Source organism: Centrocercus urophasianus, unplaced genomic scaffold, assembly GCF_019232065.1.
Source record: "Centrocercus urophasianus isolate 14NV4802_14NV808 unplaced genomic scaffold, USGS_Curo_1.0 seq_19, whole genome shotgun sequence".
Lineage (NCBI taxonomy): Eukaryota > Metazoa > Chordata > Aves > Galliformes > Phasianidae > Centrocercus > Centrocercus urophasianus.
Window position 1 is genome coordinate 750550 of NW_024884744.1, and position 18936 is coordinate 769485.

The 18936-nt window shown below is 43.4% G+C and overlaps 1 protein-coding gene across 3 annotated transcripts in view; it reads right to left on the reverse strand.

Annotated features, from left to right (window-relative positions):
- GPR149 (G protein-coupled receptor 149) overlaps positions 1-18936 on the reverse strand; it is a 107713-nt gene that overhangs the window by 26227 nt on the left and 62550 nt on the right. Inside the window, exon 7 of one of the 3 annotated variants that reach the window (XR_006169164.1) lies at positions 12422-12561. The gene's annotated coding sequence lies outside the window, so the exon portion shown is untranslated. Of the gene's footprint in view, positions 1-12358; positions 12562-18936 lie in introns of those variants that run through there. The other 2 variants (XR_006169165.1, XR_006169166.1) reach the window with 2 other exon arrangements.

The following is an 18936-nucleotide window of genomic DNA, read 5'->3' on the forward strand; positions in this document are numbered from 1 at the left end:
GACAGACAGCTAGCAGGATGCTATTCTTCAGTGCACCTCCTCACAGTAACTGTTTGCTTTCTAATAGAGAGCACAGCAGGCTATGAATATAATTCATGGAACAGCATGATATGAATGCTTTTAATTTTGCTGCACAGCTTCCTAGCACTAGCTGCACTAGTGCAAGCCTACCTAACCACTGAACAAATACCAGTAAATGTAACAATGTGCTCTAGAACCAACCCTACCTTAGACATTGCTAACCACATTCTCCAACCATGTTGGAGAAAAGGAGATGCTGCTCTGCTAGCAGGAGCTGGGCAGTGATAGCTAACTGCTGTGCAAAACAGCACTGAGAGAGTTAAATGGAGAATCCGAACAGCTGGAGAGAAACAATTATCCCCTTCTGACAGGATGAAAAAAATGCAAGAAGGCAAGGAGTGACCCAGCTATGAACCCATCCGGAAGCAGCAAGAAAATCAGCTGTATACATGGAACTTTTTCCAATGGTAATAAAATTAATGACCACAGGAGCCATTTGTAACTCTGTTTGCACATTTCACTGCCCGCTCATAGTCTCAAGAGCTGCGCAGTGGGCTGTCTTCCCTTTTCATTTCTCTTTTCATAGTTACTTCCTCACTATTTTCTCTCCCATTAACCTTCAAGGAAGGCTGAATGAGCAGACCATGAAATTCACCCTCAGGAGTCAGCATCAAACCCAGTTCTAATGAATGAAGACTGAATGCTTTGGAACATAATTCTGCCTCTAGAGAGCTAAGAAATTGCATTTTCTGGCTATGACTGCTTTTTACTTACACCAACAAAGTTATCACTGTTCTAGCACGGGGATTTCTTGAAGTGATGCAATTTTTGCACAGAGGACAGCACTGCTTTAATTTGAAAGCACAAACGTTACCAGAAATGATGTCCAAAGAACACGGACAAAGCACAGGACACAACTTACTGCACGTCACGGCAAAGAAAAACCTGTTTGGAAAAAGGGAATCCTGCCTACTCTACACACACACACACACACGTCATGAAGACTAAGGGTCTTTATATTAAGGAAGGAGCTGGCTTTCATGCACCACAGGAGGAATCCTCCAAACAAGCACAGAGGCAGAAACAGGCTGGGCTCTCCCAGAGGAGTCCCAAGGAGAGGAGCAGCACCGCAGGAAGATGGCAGCCTTTCAGCAGCCTGAATGAAAGGAGACAAGGAAACGTCTTAATTTCTCCCAGCACAGAAGACTGCTATTGCTTAGAGACATCTTCCTGGGGCTTCGTCAGGAAGACTTCTATTCTGACATGAAGCTTTGGAACAGGTCAGAAAAACAGGAAAAGGGAGCTGAAAAAAACCCCACAAGTGATGCTGTAACAGAAATGCATGAGGTAAAGCAGGTCTGGCACACTTCACACATTCTCTAAGAATACTAAAAAAAATGCTTGTTTTCCACAACTCTAATAAATTTGAAAAGATTTTAGAGGTTATGTGGGCTGAGAATTGATGTGCCAGCTCTAGCCACTGCTTTTGTGTCACCTGTGTTTGGAGTCCCTAAAAATGACACTCAGAATCATAGAATCATCAAGGTTGCAAAAGACTTCCAACATCACCCAGTCCAACCACCTCCTCAAACTCCCTCCCCAAATGGCAACCAAACGTGGATATGTTTTTGGAGTGTTTTTCTTAATGCTGAATAAAGAAAGGGCTGCTAACTAATTCTGAGTGATGGTAATAAGGTCTGTTAACTTTGCTGATGCTAAGAACGACTGTGTTTGTATCTGAAAAGCTGCAGAAATGAGAATATATGAGAAGACAAAATGAAAACATTCCTCTTACAGAAGAACTTCTAATTTTTTGGAATGGAAAGATTCAGTTGAAGCATGAGCTCTTCAAAAGGACAGTGTGTCCACGGAACCTGAAGGAAGCAAGGAAGGAATGGTGCAGACTGCAGAAGCAATCAGCTGCACTTTCCCACCACCTTTCACTTCCTGGTATCTGTACTCACAAAGAAAACGCTCGCTTCGCTTCAGGACAGCTTTCAGCTTCACATTTTTCTAAGCAGACTTCCCTTATCCATAATTGGATTTTTGTTTTTAAAACTCTTAGGAAAAGTTCCATGCAGCACCAGAGGTCGGCAGGGCAGGAGCGCCGCGGGGGCCTCTGCCTGCCAGCTCCCACAGCTACATGAGCCATGAAGCATTAAGAGTGCCATTAAAGTTACCCACTGCTATTTGAGAAGCTGATGAGAACGCAAAGAAGCTCGTAGAGGGGACTGAGACCAATTCATTGCTATGTTACTAGTAAATAACTCACTTTACAGCTGATTATGCCATGCCCTCTCAGTGTACTCACACAGACACATCTGTTTCCTGATGAGGGAACGACTCAGGTTTGGCTGCTAAAAGCTAATCACACATGTGCAGTTACAGAGCATGCTTCTGCACTCTGCTGAGCGTCGTAAGGTAGAAAAAATACTAATGATAGCTTAATGCTCCAGACAGCACTTGTGTATCTCCTGAAGTCCATCATTTTCAACTACCGGACCACGACATTTGGTGCAGAACAAAACACAGTGTTGATCACAGATAATTTCAGTCTGGCTGTTCTTTTCAACACCAAAAGGCACTCATTTGATACTCCGTAATGCCTAATATCATTTTAAAAGTTCTAAGCAGTTGAGTTCTTCTGGCTGTTTTGTCTGGGGCTTCACTGCAGACAGCCTACTTTGTAACTGTACTTGAGTTTGGGAGATGAAAGGAACCAGAATGTCTTTTCTCTGCCTATTGGCAAAGTATGGCAGCTATTGTAACATCACAACTCAGCACAGCATTACCGTCACAATCCAACGCTTAATGAATACTGAGAGATTTTCAAGGGCCTTTATATAAACCATATTTGGTAAAATCATTAACCAAATCTGAAGTGAATCCATACAAATATTTACAAATAGTAGCAAAAGGGGAAAAAAAAGTCTGTCCAAAACCATAGTCATTTTTATGCAATTATTTATTCAGAATGCATTACGTTAACATTTCCCTAATAAGTAAGAAAATTCTCAAGAGAAACTAATAATATTGGCAGGAAAGCAATAATATTGACAGGAAGGTAGTAGCAAACTAGGTAAACTCTCATCTGAAAACGCAGAGCTTAAAAGGGATATATCCATCTAGAAGTCCCTTGGGCCATGTAGACTTGCTCAGACTGATTTTCAGTCAATTATGCCTTATATGTGGAGGTTTGGTTGATTTATTACAAACATCACAGCCTGAGGGTTAATGCTACACCAGAAAGCACTTAAAATCTCGTATATTCATGGCAGCTTGCTTTCCTCATACGTACTTTATTGCTAATTTTGGATCACTAAAACAATACTGAAGGAATACTGAAAGATTTCTGCAATTCAATGGCCTAATGTGCAAAGACTCATTCATACCTAATAAGGGAAAACAATGACTTTCACTGCCTACTCAAAGCATGCCTCTTCAGCAAGTACAACAGAGTTCTTACAGTGAGACAGAAACAAAATACACCATCATTAAGAACTGATTCAAGGTCAGGCTCATCATCTGCTTCTTAATTAATGTTTAATTGGAATTATCAGTAAAGCATGCAGCGCCTCTTGCTTAAAGCCTCAGCAGATGTCACATTCGTTCCCAGGCATCAGAGCCCTGCAGCCCTGCTCCCTGTGCAGCTCCGGCCCAGCAGTGCTGAGGGCAGGGCTGTGCTGACACAGCTGGCTCCTGGCCCGGCGTTCCTGCAGCGCTGATGGGTGCAGGTGGGATCCCTGAGCTGCCCCGGCCGAGCAGCCCCTGCTCTCAGCCTCTCCTCCCTGCAGTGATGCTCTGGGCCCTGCAGCACCTCAGTGGCCCTTTGCTGGGCTCTGCCCAGAGTGCCCACATCCCTCCTACACCGGGGGCCTGGCTTCAAAAGTGCTGAGCAGAGGGATCGCCGCCTTCAAGCTGCTGGCAGCACTTCTCATGCTGCCCAAGGTGATGGTCTGAACACCAAAATGGTCTTCTTGAGCCTTTTTTTTTTTCTTTTTCTTTCAAGTCTCAAAACTACAGCAGTGTTTCAGTTTCCTCAGGTCCTTCCCTCAGTCACGCAGCTCCTTACTTACTTCCACACAGCCCTTCTGCTCCAGAAGGATCAGGTCTCTGCTGAAGCATCATTTATAGCTTCGTAAAGGCAGTCAGATGGATCAGTGGGAGCTTTTAGTGCAGCAATAGCATCTACCACAGAAACAAACTGGGCAGTATCAGTTCCCTACACACTGGTTTTCAATGAAAACATTTTCAGGTTTAGATCTAAGTTGGCAACACGAAGAGTAAGATATGCACCAACATTCCTTTCCAGAGAAAAGAGTGAGGATTCTACTTATTCATGACTTAATTGACAGACTATGCTAGTTCTATTTATTATGTGAATCCATGAAGTCTTCAAACTGGAATAAAGCAGATTTCAAATCAGCTGCTTTCCAGCTCAACTGTGCAGCGAAAAAGCTGCAGTCAGCTGTATGTCATGATCAAACACAGCTCTGATGTTCTTAGAAAACAAAATGTAAGAGAGATAGAAGGAAAAGGAACAGAAGACATCACATTATAGCAAAAGGAAGCTTTAGAATGAAACAGAAAAGGAAACGAAAAGAAGGAAAAAATCCTGTTCTCAATTCTACCAACAGACCTTCGTTCTACTCTTTTACTTCCATTGTGATACAGAGGTTTTCTCACGGATTTTCCATTGCTCACTTCTGATCTCACTCCTCCATTTCTCCCACACACCTAATTGCCTATTTTTCCTTTCTTGAAATCTTTGCTTCCTACTACCTCCTTGCCTTTTCTTTTTCTTATGTCACATTTTTCCTCTGCCTCTGTCCTGCATCCTTTCTCTTCTCTCTTCCTGCTTCCCATGTTCCACTTCGCCACAACCTGTACTTCATGACCCTGAACAACCTCACTCTAATTTGAACACGCTCATCTGCACCAAGACACCCTGCAGCGCCTTCTGCCAGCGGCCAGCAACATTACTCTGCAGCTACAACAAAACGTCACAAAACTGCAACCCAACATCACGCACCACATACAGTTCTACACAAAGAAATTGGGATAGCCTTATTCTGCAAGTTTGGATTCAGGAATCATGCTGTCACCCTGTGAACCAGTTCACAAAAAACTAAACAAGATTACTCACATCAGCACAGATTGCAGAGCTGAGTCCATCTTTCAAATATATGCAGTAGGGAGAAGAAATACAGTTCTCTTTTCGTGGTAACATTAAACCACACAATCCTATTAAAAATTAACCATACCACAAAATGGAAATAACTTTTCCTAATCCTTACACCTGCTCACATGAAGTGGAAGAAAAGGCACATGACTGACATTAGGAAACATGAGTTCCTAACACGGATAAAGATGAAAAACATTCAAGATACTCAGGCTTCATAAAAGCAGCATTTACTTAAGAGGATAAGACCAGAAAAATTCAAGCTTATTGGACAAACTTAGACCTGCAAATTTTAAGCTCACTCAGACACTTCCCTGATTCAGTGGGTTATTATGACACCACACTGGCAAGGGACACGAACGCCTCACTAGTTAAACTCAATACATTTCAACAGATGGTCTTACATAATCACAGTGCTTAAATATGGAGCTCGAAACAAAATCATCACAGGAGTTGTCCATAAAAACCCAGAAATAAGCAGAGTCCTGCTGCGTAATGCAGGGAGCCACAAGACCTGCGCGCTGTTCCTGAATTTACGCTCCTGCAGGCGCAGGCTGGAGCCCTGCACAGCTCCCAGCCTCAGGCAGCACCGTGCTGCACACGTGCACTCCTCCGCATCAGTCAGAAACCTCTTTGGTGAGAAAGGCAAATTAATGAGGAGGAAATCCTCCTTAATCACAGTAAATAGGATATCATTAAAAAATCAAAGGAATGCAAAACAAAAGCACCACCTGCAATTTAGAGCTTTCCAATTGTTATCACATGGAAAATATTTTTTCAACCATCCAAAAATGGAAAGTATCCGTCAGCACGTGGGTGACAGCAGGAAGAAGAATCTTTCAAGGAAAACTACCCAAGTGCAGATGAGAGAAAACAACTGCAATGACCCATCCATGCTGAAGCCAGAACCAGGGCTGAGGGCTCTGAACAGACCACGCAAGACGAAAAACCCCCAGCGAGTGCATGCTTTCAAAGACGAGCATTTCATACAGAAATACATTTCAGATTCTTGGCATGTTGTTCTGTGAGCAGGCACCTTTCAGCAGTCCATCATTCCCTACGTCTGAAAGTTCCTTCTTCACACAGCAATGCTGTGATGTCTTTGTGTAAGAAAACAGTATCTTGCCCACAGGTAAAGAAAGTCTGTACAAAGTAGGAGTCTGTAAAAAAAGTTTCCAACAAATCCACTCCTAGAACAAAGACAACAAGAACCCTGTGAGGAGAGCACCAGAAGAGGAGAGCAGAAGCCATTAACTAGCAAGCACTAGCCCTCAAGCAAGTTTCTTCCACAGGTCTCACGTGGGCTTCTTGAAAGGTTTGAGCAGACCCTTACCTGATGTGTAAAAAACAGAAAAAAATATTTTATTTCTCCTGTTTTAAACACTAAAGTAAGCACACACTCATAGCAGATTTCTAAAGAAGATTTCAGGCAGAAACAAATGCTGATGGCTGAGATTCTGTTGCAAAGAGCAGACAAACAGCAGAGATGTGAGAGGGGCTGCTGCAAGACACGCACTGCCTCGTGCTGCTCAGGTGGCTGCTCTTTGCCTGCAGGAGCTGACCTGGAAGCAGAATCCCCTAAGCCACGTCTGTCTTAAACAAACAAATGAGGAAACGGGAGGTTTTCTCACAGACACCTTCACGTGAGCATTACAGCCTGTTCCCAACTCCTCTTAGGACACAGGGAGCATTAGAAGATCAGAAGCTGTGAAGTGCTGCTGCTGTGGTCTGTCTGCACCCACTCATGCATCCACGGGAGGCAGGACTCGCCGTATCCCCATCTGAATTCATTTAGCGGCTGGGCCCTTCCAGAATTTTTAGAACATCTCTGACTGTTGTCCCTTTTCTGCCTTTTTTGAGACAATTTCTCATTGCTCCGTTTCAAATGTCAGCTTTAGGTCAATGCTGTGCCCAACGCACGCAGCCACCGTGCAGCTCAAGGACAGAGCCCACATCTTCATTACCCAACTATCCTGTGTAACGGGGTAAAAGGCCTTGTACCTGTCACATCATGCTATCTCACTGAATCCTCAGAAACAGGCACTTTTAGTAACTAAAGGTACAAAGTCAAATACACAAAATTAAACTGAACAGAAGAGAATCAGCATAGTTGTTGAAAAATGGCAAGGGACAAGAATACCAAAGATGTAAAATGCTTTGTATTACTAGCCTGCTTTCCACATAAATTAGAAAATATGGATCACATTATCATTAGTTTATGCAGTGGCAGTCTACTTCAGGATGAAAAAGCTAAGGAGATGAGAAAATGTGTAACAGCAATCTCATACTGTATTTGCTTTGCAGAAAATGTACTTATGAAATATACATGTGCTGAAATGTGATCAGGTTGCACTTCTTCATTTTTATTAAAATGCTGCTTCCTTTATGTTTACTGAGCTTCAAACAACAGCCTGATTTGTATGCTTATAGTCTTGCTTAAAAAAAAAAGAGCGTAAGATTCTACATATTTAACTTCAGTGCTATGTGTGTGAAAACAAATGTAAATAAGAAACTTTCTTCAGCTTACAGTTATTAACTGGAGAGATAAACCAGAGAACTGCTACCTCAAAGCCCCAGGCGACGGCTGTTTCTGGCAGCAGTATCTCCAGAAGCCTAGATGAGGCCTGGGAGCCAAACAGGAGCAGACAGACACAGAGAGCACGAAGCCAACCAGGAGAGATGAAGAACGAGCAAAATGGAGACAGGGAGCAGTGCAGAGACCGTGTCTGATGAGCTGCATGTTTGTCTGCAAAAAAAGCACTTTTTCCCTCGCATTTACTTCTATGGGAGATTTGTGAGTGCCTTTCGCTCACAGCCTAAAAAAAGTAAAGCTTATTTGGTGCATTGTGTTCTCAAACCCAGCTGCTTTCTGAAGCAGTTCTCTTATGATTTTAAGGCAGCATATATCAGTGCCTCAAGGCCACAAGTCTTTTAGGGCTGAAGTTATCGCTTGCCTTAGAGCCCCTAATAGTCCATCCTCCACTACACAAGTCATGACACCAAGTGTATTTTGGGGAAACAACATTTAAGTCTGTATTTCTGTGACGTTCTGTCCAGCTTCCCTTCATTCCTCCTCCTCAAACAGAAATCTTTAGACAGCAGCTTGGTACTGCGCACTGAGCAGCTCCACCCTTCTGCAGGGGGCACAAGGAACATGGGCAGCCACACTGCCCTGCTCAATGGAAACAAGTCTTTTCAGAACAGTCTGTCCAAACCAACTACCACCTCACTCTTCACCAGAAAACATCTGCCAGTCCCAAGTCAGCACAGAGCAGAGCACGCTGACAGGGCCGTGCCCAATGCCATCGTCCTGCCCCTGAGCACAGTGAGGAGCACCAGGGTGCTGCTGCTTCACTGCCCCTGAGAGCACTCCTGCACAGCAGTAAGATCCCCTTGGGCCTTTCTCACATGAATACAGCCATCCCAAAGGAGCAGCAACAAGCTGCCTGCACTCATGCTCCTACAGCCTGAAGGCAGCCCGAAGGCACCACACACTTGTGCTTGGCAGTGAGGCCAATGGCTTTTTCAGCTACCTGCTTGTATAGAAGGCTCTTCACAGCTTTCTTAATTGAGTGCAAAGCCAGTTATTGCACTCATTAAAAATACTGTAAGAAATCTGCTTTCCCATTAACTGCTCCATCATGCACACTCAAGAGTAGAAAACCTCAGCTGACGATTACTTTAAAGTTGGCTTCACTGGGACTTGGCTTCTAACACACCTCTCTAGCTGTACACACAAAGTAACATGACTGCTGCCTCTACATGATTAAAACGGAGTAGTGCAGCAATTTTGATGGCACAAGCAATGAAAGCATGAACACATGCCCTCAAGAATCCAGCGGCAGCTGGTACTTCCATTCTGCATACTGAAAATTCATGCGCGTGAACTGTGTGTTTTCATTTCACCACTTTTCTGTGAGATAATTATGAGCCCTTTTTGTTCTCCCAGACTCTTCAGAGCTGTTACGGCCTTTATGTACTGCCAGCTTTAAATTAAGAAGTCACTGAGGGTCACTGTGATGGCAGTATGTACCTTATCATCATCAAATCCAATTATGGATGCAGTATGAATCCTAAGTGTCCATGTCTCTCATTTAAGAAAACTGTAATGATGAATATCAATCATTTCTAAAATATGAATTTTCAATAAAAAGTCCCAGGGATCTCATCAGTACTTCAATCAGACCTGATTTTGAATAAACTGCTCTAAAGTATTTGTACACAACCATGAAATGGCTCCATATGCCTGCAAACCCCCGTGCAGACATGCACACACACACACACCATGGGGCACAGCCAGCCATGTCTTCTTGTGTCTGCATGCTTCTGCTCTGCAGGCTCCATGGATAACAGTGGGTAACTGTAAGGGTACAAATGCTTCTGCTTAAACATGGCATCTTAGCACATCGCACAAGCACTGAGGAATCAGCTTCTTGACCAGACAAAGCTGTAGCTTAGCAGGATGTTTTGCTGCAGCTCAGGGCCTGTGAATAAGCCACCTTCTGCTCCAACACACAGCATCACAAAAACAGTCTCTCAAGTTATATCAACTGTACTGATCAAATTCCTTCCATTAGTAATTAGCCTGCATCCTAACAATCCCAACTCTGCGAGATAAGAGAAAGATGCAAGAATCTGAATTAAGCAATGAGTGCTTTATGGACTAAGAAGGCTTCTCTCAGAAAACCTGCACTTGGAAAGTTTGCCGTTTGCCATCCAGCACGTTAAAAAGACACCTGTGTACAAAGTAATTGTAATGTTACCATCACTAGGCCTGTGTGATGCATCACTTCCGTATCAGTCCTGCAAAGAAGCACAACAGATAGGCAAGAGGCAGAAGAGGCAGCCTAGCTGAAATCATGAGAGCACACAGGCAACTGCAAGTTGTGCTGGTGAAGGAATCACACCAGCTTTTAATACTCCCAAATGCAAATAGACTGCATGAATAACAGCAAAGCTGCCCACGGTCTCTCGGCACAAGGTGCCCAGCACAGCTGTGAGGCAGCACCAGCCCTGCTGAGCTCAGGGCTCTCTCAGGGCCACCTGCTGAGCGTGCAGCCGTTCCTTTCCGCCTGGCAGGAATCCACGTGCGGACACCGAGTTCTCAGCACAATCAGCCCTGCCAAGTCCCAAAGCTCCTCTGTTAGTCACACATCTACAAGGATAATGTGGTCTGAGCGCCTCATCTACTACACAGCGGCTCATCTCCAGCAAAACACAGATTCAGTCCCTGTTCTCCCTTCTAAACTTGTGGTTCTTGGCATCCGCAATGGACCGAACTGCTTCCACAATCCAGAGCAAAGACACGCATTCCCCACGCTCTCAGGCGGTATTTACAAACAGCACCCCTGCAGAACCTCATTCCTCATTTCAATAACCGTGATTAAATAACACAGGCAGTGGGCTAACATGCAAATGGAGGAGATGACAGGTGTGATGAGGAGGAAAAAGAAGAACACTACTGGCAGCCAGGATCAGCCTGCTCTAAGATGCCATTTGGTACGCCAGCTAAGTACGCAGTGAGGGGCCGCAGGTAGGGATACGTATCAAGATCACTGTGGTGTATAAAGCAAATTTCCACTGGCAATTTATTCCTTATTTCTAGTACAGTTGTACATCAGCAGCAGGGAATCTGTCCATTATGAATTTATCAAATACCCTGTGTTCTCAAAGGCAGTAATTTGGACATTTGCTCAGGAAGTGATCCGTCGTATTCATGTTCCTGGTAAATTACTCCTTCATTCAAATTCATTCAGTGGAAATGGTGAGACCAAAAGTCTTCTGTGACACATATGCATATCTTTATATGAAACAAAAATTATAATCAATTCATTTCCAATACCAGCACTCTGCATTTGTTGTGCTAGGAAAGTCAAAGCGACAAAAATATTCCAACACAAAATCAGAAAGTAATCATACATTTAATCCCACTTAAATATGCACAGACTAATAAAGCCATGATAGGAACATGTTACCAAACAATGCTTTTTAAACCAAATTGAGACTGTTTGTAATGCTGATTTCCCTAAATTCTGAACTACACAAAAATGTGGCACTAAAGAAAAATATGTTACAACCAGACAGAGTTCTGTTGGAGCAGCTCTGACTCCTCACTGCTTTGCACGACAAGTGACAGTACCTTGTCAGCATTCACTAGGAGGAACTACAATTTCATATGCAGTATGGTAATTTGCTATCCTGACTTTAGCAAAAATTTCACCCATGTGGAAAGTTAAATGCAAATCAGACACTTCTTGTAAAATTACCCGTTCACATGACTAAGGCCTTTTGCAGTATTTTTTCAGTCTCCTCTGCCAGATCCAACTCCACTGGTCATCTGCAATTATCTTGTACCCCTAATCTTCCTGAACTCTTAAGACGCAGCACTTTCTTTTAATGAATTCATTTTCCTGTTCATCATAAACTCTTTGTTTACTCCTAGCAACCTCTGATCTTCAAATTGCTTTGCCTGATGAAAGTCACTGTCCATGAGTGATTGGTAGTGCATCCTACATTCGAGAACATGAGGTGATGCAGTATAATCACTGTAAGGGAACCTCAGATCCTTCCTTATGCTGAAAGTATCAGCACTCACACAGGGGAAAAGCACTCAGGAAAATGTGGCTTTAAGCACAGAAAGATAATGGATGATAATAGCCTTCTTACTCCCTTGGATCAAGTACTGCACTGTCCAGAATTTCTGCCAAAAGTAAATGCATTCAGTTTGTACTTCTTACATACTCCCATTTTCAAGGATCCAATTATTTTTCCTGGAATGTGCTGCCTGCACCTGAATACAAAATATACAGCAAGTTCAAAATAAAGTGTTCAGAGCTGCTGTATTAAGAATTACTTTATGTCTGACTGTGCATGCTAAGTGTACAGCAACAAGGATGAGACCTGGGCCCCAAAGAACAAAAAGATGTCCCACATATTAATCTACAACCTTTCTTGAGACCTCAGGCTCTGGGCTGCTCCTTGCACACCAAGCACCATTTGCCACAAGTCTCTGAAGCCTTGCTGTCATCTGTAGAAAATTATTCACCATCACCAAGGGATACATGGAATCCCTTGTGAACATCTGCATCTTCCACCTATAGCTGTGGTCAGATATAGGGAGTGCTCAGTGAAATGGACAACTTAACTTGCCTGTGATATCAGTGTTAGGAATACAGGGATTCCACAAAAATCTTGAGATCACCACAGCCCTGAATGTACCTCGACCTGCACAGCCATCCCCTGCAGTCTGCAGCCACGTGCTGCTTGGGTGTTCACTCACAGGAGCAAGATGCTGCAGTTGCAATTGTTTGATGATGTCCAGATCGCAGGCCATGCTGGCTGTCCTCCAATCTAATTACCTATTAAAAGGAAAAAAAAAAGTCATTTCCAGCACTCCTAGCTGCTAAGGAAAAAGGCTCGGTTATGTAACCAAGAGCCAGACATTACAGTAAAATGATTTACATCAGGAGAATGCCTCAGACAGTGGTCTTTATCACACACACAGTTTGGCAGCATCTTGTTCTGAAAGACTGGCTTGCTGCACATTTGTATCAGGTCTTCAGTCATGCCTGTAACACTCTTTATCTTCCACAGCTCTCCTCTGTGCATGAAGTACATATGCTGCTTGGTTAGAGTCACAGAACCTGAACTTCTTTTCTCAGTAGCACTTAACTACAATCTCCGCCCCGAAAATTAAAACTCTGTGGCAACTTAATAATTGCATGTACCTTTGGCAAGTAACTGACAGTCTGTCATACAATCACTCATCCAATGGATGATTCATGTTCTCAAACAAGATAACTAAACAAAACCAAAATCTCAATTTCAGAAAAACAACAAGGAACCGAGTATGGTGACCAAATGATGAACAGAAGAAAGAGAATCAAAAAGTGTGTTCCAACAGCAGCTGTGTTGTCTGCCTGGCTGCCAAGCACAAACAGCTCTGTGCATCAGTGAGTTTGTCTCACTTTTCCCAATTGTGCACTTAAAGAAAGAACAAAAAAAGAAAATCAGTTGTTCAGATACACTACTAGTTACTAAATTCCACCTGAAATTTAGCATTCTATAAAGTCTACCAGCACAAAAGCAACTGGTAATTCCATAGAAGTTCAGAAGCTGTTGTGTCTCATACCTAACTCACTAACAGTGAGTTATTTTTACTAAAAATACATTAGGCAGTTTCAGTCTAGTTATTAAGGAATAATGGGGAAGACCTGGCAAAATAGCGCTGAGACAGAAACAGGATTTTTAATGAAATAATGAATTTGGCATTCCTTTTTATTTCCCTGCTTGTTTGATGCCACGAGGGCACATCTACCAGATCAAAGTACTCCTCAGACACAGGAAAATGTGAGCTACTGCAGTGCTGCTGTGAGACCACGGCTGTTTTCTGATCACTCCTCTGACAGGCACTCCCCCAGAGGTGCCTGGTGGCCATCTTGAGACAAGCAGAACAGTGCAGTGGACAGAGCGCTCCTCCAGCCTGGAAGCCAATAGCTGGAGATGCACTGACACACAGGCTAAGCAAGAGAACGCTCTTCATTCTTCCCCAGGAGAAATCAAAACAAAACAAAACCTGCAACAAACAAAAAAGACATGGATGAAAGGCAAGGGGGGGAAGTGTCAGAACTCCCTTTTTAAGTATTGTTTCTATCTAAAGGAAAGTTCTGAGGAAAGGAGAATTTTGGACCAAGGACAGCCAGTGCACAGTGAGTTTTATGGCATTCTCTTCTTGAAATGTTCTTGAAAAGTTTGGTTTTTTTCATTCTCCTGCCTGATTTTACATAGCATTATCAGGAAGTCTTGGAAAAAGAACAGCCAATATATTCCAAAGCTATGTGCAGAATTACCACTTGCTCTTCTTTGAGACCCACCAGAGCAAGAAACACTGGGAGGGACAAAAGTCACATTGGAAGCACTGGCCTACAGATGTTAAATCCTTAAAGAGCAACGGGGGATGATGGCCACTCAGCTCAGAGATGGGAGCCAAGACAACCAAGTAATCTTTTTAAAGTCTTGGAAGGATAAAATCATTAAGTGTTATTAGTGGATGAAGATATTGTAATTTCCCAAAATCCTAATCCTAGCCCGTCACAAGCAGAGCACGGTGCCATAAAACCAGAATGCTCAGCTGATAAACGTGACAACAACTCTGCCAAAACACTGCAGCAACCAGCTGTGCTCTGAAGTCTGATGGCAAGTGTACTTGTTCAGTTGGGACAGAGTTCATTTTCTGTAATTGCTATCTTGGTATCTTTTAGTCGTTGCTGAGCAGTGCTTACCCAGAGTTATGGTCCCTTCAGTTTCTCAAGCTGCCAAGCAGCACAAGGAGCTGGGAGCTGACAGCCAGCACTGCTGACCAAAGGGCCATCACTCACCGTGTGGCATCACGCTCAGCAACAAAACCGAGGGAGTCGGCGTGCAGGGAGGCCTGCTGCCTGGGGGCTGCCTGGGCATCAGCCACTGTGCTGTGCATCCTTTACATCATTACTTTCTAAACTGCCTTTGTCTCAGCTTCAGTGTTTCCCTAATTTCTGCCCTTCTGATTCTCTTCCTCTCATTCGGTCAGGGGGGTGGAAGTTGGCAAATGACTGCATGGTGCTTAGCTGCTTGCCAGGGCTAAACCACAACCACAGCAGCACGACGCAAGCAGGCATCTTCCCCCTGAATAAGGAGACCAGGACAAGTTAGCCAGAATGCCTGTCTCATCATCACTTATGCTCACAAACCTCTTGGTTCCCATACTTTGAACAGTGCCATCCAGGTAATGGCTCTTGTCTAAGAGACTGTGAATTACCAAATTATTGCCACGTTCATCCTAATGCAAAAACACAGATTAGAAATTTCCTATCATACGAACAGCATGCAAACAGATGCATATTTGCCAGAGTGAATATAGTCAGTAGAAAAGACAAACAACGTGCCTTGAGAGCACTGTCACAGCAGCATGCACTTCCTTCCCTGAGACACCATGTTAACATGTGATGCCAGGGGATAAAAATCAATACAGTGAAAGTCCACAGCTTCTGAAGTCATAGGAGAAGCAGAACAAGGACATTAAGAGTGTATTTAGGCTCAAAATGCCTTCCATGTGAGTTCATCAGAGCATCTGAAATAATTAACAGAAGACTGGAAGAGCTCGCACTGCACTTTCCCAAGGAACAGCTCACGTTCTGTACAGAGCGGGGGGGAAAGCAAGGAATGTACTGCTAGGCTGTAAAACTTTTGAACAGGAATATGTTCCTTTTACAAATAAACTGTACAAATAATCTAGTTACAAAAAAAGGTTTGCATTTCTTTTTTCCCCAGACAAAACATTTTTAGAAACTCACTGTTTCTAAAGGTAGGCAATTTAGAAATTATTTTTGAGTTTCATGGAGTTTAATCTGAAAAGCACTGTTCCAAATTCTGAGCCAGCATTAAACGACTTCTTACAAACCAATTTCAGACCAGACAGCATTTTGAAGTAATTTACCCATCTACTCAAGCAGACTGCTACTGGCCCATCTCCTCCAGTCTAGCTTAGCTGGAACTCTGCTTGGAAATGACAGCTTCCATGTGAAAAATGATGCCATAACTTTTAATTAAAAGATTAAAACAAATGAAGTAAAAAGCAAAATCAGTTCTTTATTGGGGCACATAAATCACAACTAAAAAGATGAGAAAGTAAATCCAATCCTGAAACTTTCCTGGCTGAATCACATGTTTCTGTTTCTTCAGCAACACGTTATGTGAGAAAGAGAACAGACAAGATCTGGGAATTGCAATGTGCTCAGCATGCTGGAAGTCCACTTGCACATGCCGTGCCTGACTGCTCCTCCTAGGCACAGAGAAGTGCGGAGAATGAGCCATGAGGAAGAGCTGGTGCTGGGGTCAAAGACACCGACGCCAAGAGAAGGGAATCATTTTGTTAATTCTCGATCGAGGAGGACAGGGCAGCGCTGAGAGCTGAAGAGATTGGCTCAGCAGCACTAGCAGCAGGACTAACTGTGTCCAGGGAGAACATGTCCACCAGCTGTGGTGACACTGTCAGTGAAATCAGCTTAGCACTGAGCCCGGACAGCAGCAGGACACAGTAAGAATTTAACACTGCATAATACACACAGGTATCTGCTTTGTTCCAACTACTGCTTTTGTTCTTCACAAAACCCATTCTTTAATAAAAGAACACAACGAGAGCGCAGCTCATGCACAGCGCTGACACTCTGCAAGTCAGGACTAATTCTGAGGTCTTTAGTCAGACTGAAGGCCTCAAAAGAATTCAGGTTTAAATTAAATTTTCAGCAAGGGCTCAGTAACTTCTACAGCCTTCTGAGAACAGCCTCTGAGCAGCCTTCCCAGAACAAAGCAGCAACACAGGGCTAGTTTCTACACCAGGCACGTACCCAGAACAGCCATGGAGAACCTGCTGCAGTTATTTCAGGTTTACACCACTGCAAAATGCATCTACACTCCAGCCGATCTGCAGTGCAGCCGTACAGAGTCAGCGTCCAGCAGTACATGTGGCAGGACCGGTCCCTTCTTTGGCAGAACAATCTAATGAAGTACAAAAGTAGTGGATGCCAGTAGCTCAAGTCCTACCACTGGAGTCCATGCTGCCCACTGGTTACTCAAAATAATTACATTTCTAAGAATCACGGTTGATTTTCTGACGTAAAAATCCATGGTAAACTTGCAAAGATGAGGATTAAAGCATCTTAGAGGGCGATGTACAGCCTTTCCCAACCTGAAGTAACTGGCATTCTTCTCTTACCTCCTGCCGATCTCAGTGCTGAGCTGTGCACTACTGGAGCCTGAGCGAGGTGCAGCTCGCTGCCCATGCACACCTTATTTTCTCAAATTCCACTGAAATCATTATGTCATCATACACACTGCATACTAAATACATTGCAGATATCAAAATAATACGGTGAAACTGGTACTCCACGTCTGTCATTTAATACTTCTACTCATGTAGCAATTCAAGGCCGCAGAGGTCAAGATCAAGCTGCACTGTCCTGTACAAACACTAAGGTGTTGGGCTGCAGTGTGGGCTTCAAGCTCCATCACTAGAAAAGACGTCATTCTTAGCAATCAGTAATTACAGCAGTATCCCTGTGAATCAGCCACGTGCATATCAGCCTTACAAAACAGAATGCACCAACAGATACTGGTGTTAGCATCACAGTGATGGGGCCTGAGCTCTCTTTAATCAATGAAGATTCTGCAAAATGTGAGCATGTAAGAAGTGAGCACACAAAAAATGAACATGCAATAGGTACTACTGCATACACAACTCTCAGACAAGAGTCCAAAAGCCCTTTATGTAAGTACTTTGATAAAGATTATTTCTGTAGTGCTGGGTGAGAGGTGAGGGATTTGGATGCTGGAATGAAGCCTTCAAAAGCATCGGCCGGTCCAAGCAAGGCGATTCCTCAACATACTGAGAATGTTTATTAGCTGGTCTAAGATCTTAGAGGATGATGGTGTATCTCTAGCAAAAGGAAAAGCAAGAAATAACCAGGGCTGGGGTTCTGCCACCTCTGTCAATAACGCAGCTCTTCTTGCATTTCTGGCTGGAATGTACTGGGCTGTAAAGTATCCAGCTTGGGAAGTTACATCTTAGGAGATATCATTCCAGTTCACCTTTTGTTTTCATGTATGCAAAATTAACCCTCAAGAGATCAGAGGCACATCTGAATCTCTGGCACAAACACGAAAATCAATAGCTTTGAAAAACGAACCACCCCAAAGCTCACCGCAGCACGTGTTTCTATGCACACACAGCCCTTGGAAGCCACCTCACTCTGCAACAACAGCTGCAAAGATCACCATTACCACCCCTGCTGTCCTGTGTTCTGGAAAGAGGAGGCAGGAAATGAGAGGAGAGTGGTCTCATGGGGAGAGGTGAGCCACGGCTGACACGCAGCCAATCCCATGGTAACAGGGTATTTATATCACTCTTAATGGTCCTACACCTACAAATCATTTGAACGGAATTACTACACAGCTTCAAGCAGGTGAAGTGGCTTTTCTTTTAACATCATTCTTGGAAAGATCTGAATCAGTAATTATCCTCCTAGAAGAGAATAACAAGAATAGGGAAGGTTACAATTTTCATTTGTATGGAATAAATGCTTTACAGCCAGACAAAAACAGCCTGAATAACAGGAGGATTTAACAGGCACTTCCCGTGAGTAGAATGTCAGGGTAGCAAGGCTGAAGCAGCTTCAAGGACACATTTTCAAACAATGTAAATACATAGAGATTCTGTCCAAAGACACGTGGAAATTCTCCATTTTGCATGCCATGAAAACGTCTCATCAAGAAAGTGTGCAAAATACTTGAACTTTAGGCTCTCTGCGGATGTATCAAAAATGGTTGACTCAACTCAATAATCGCAGTGACAGCAAATAAACTCTAAAACCAGAAACTTCCCACAACAGTAATTAACTGTCGTCATTTTGCTAAGGAAACAGTAGAGTATGAAGGTCAGAAATACTGCATCACCCAATTACTCCAAGTATTTCCCAGCCAGGATTTTAGATTCTGCCACACTTCTCCTTTTCTTGCCTGTGCCTATCGTGGAGAGCAGTAGAATTTTGGGTGTAGCCTAAAACATGTACCTACCGTTACAGATACTTTCTGAGCTTACTGATAATGAGCTCAGATTACCTTAAAACAAGTTTGTCAATACAAAAAGAAAAGAAAACTTTTACTGCAGTACTGGTACGATTTCTTTCGGCTTCACTTTA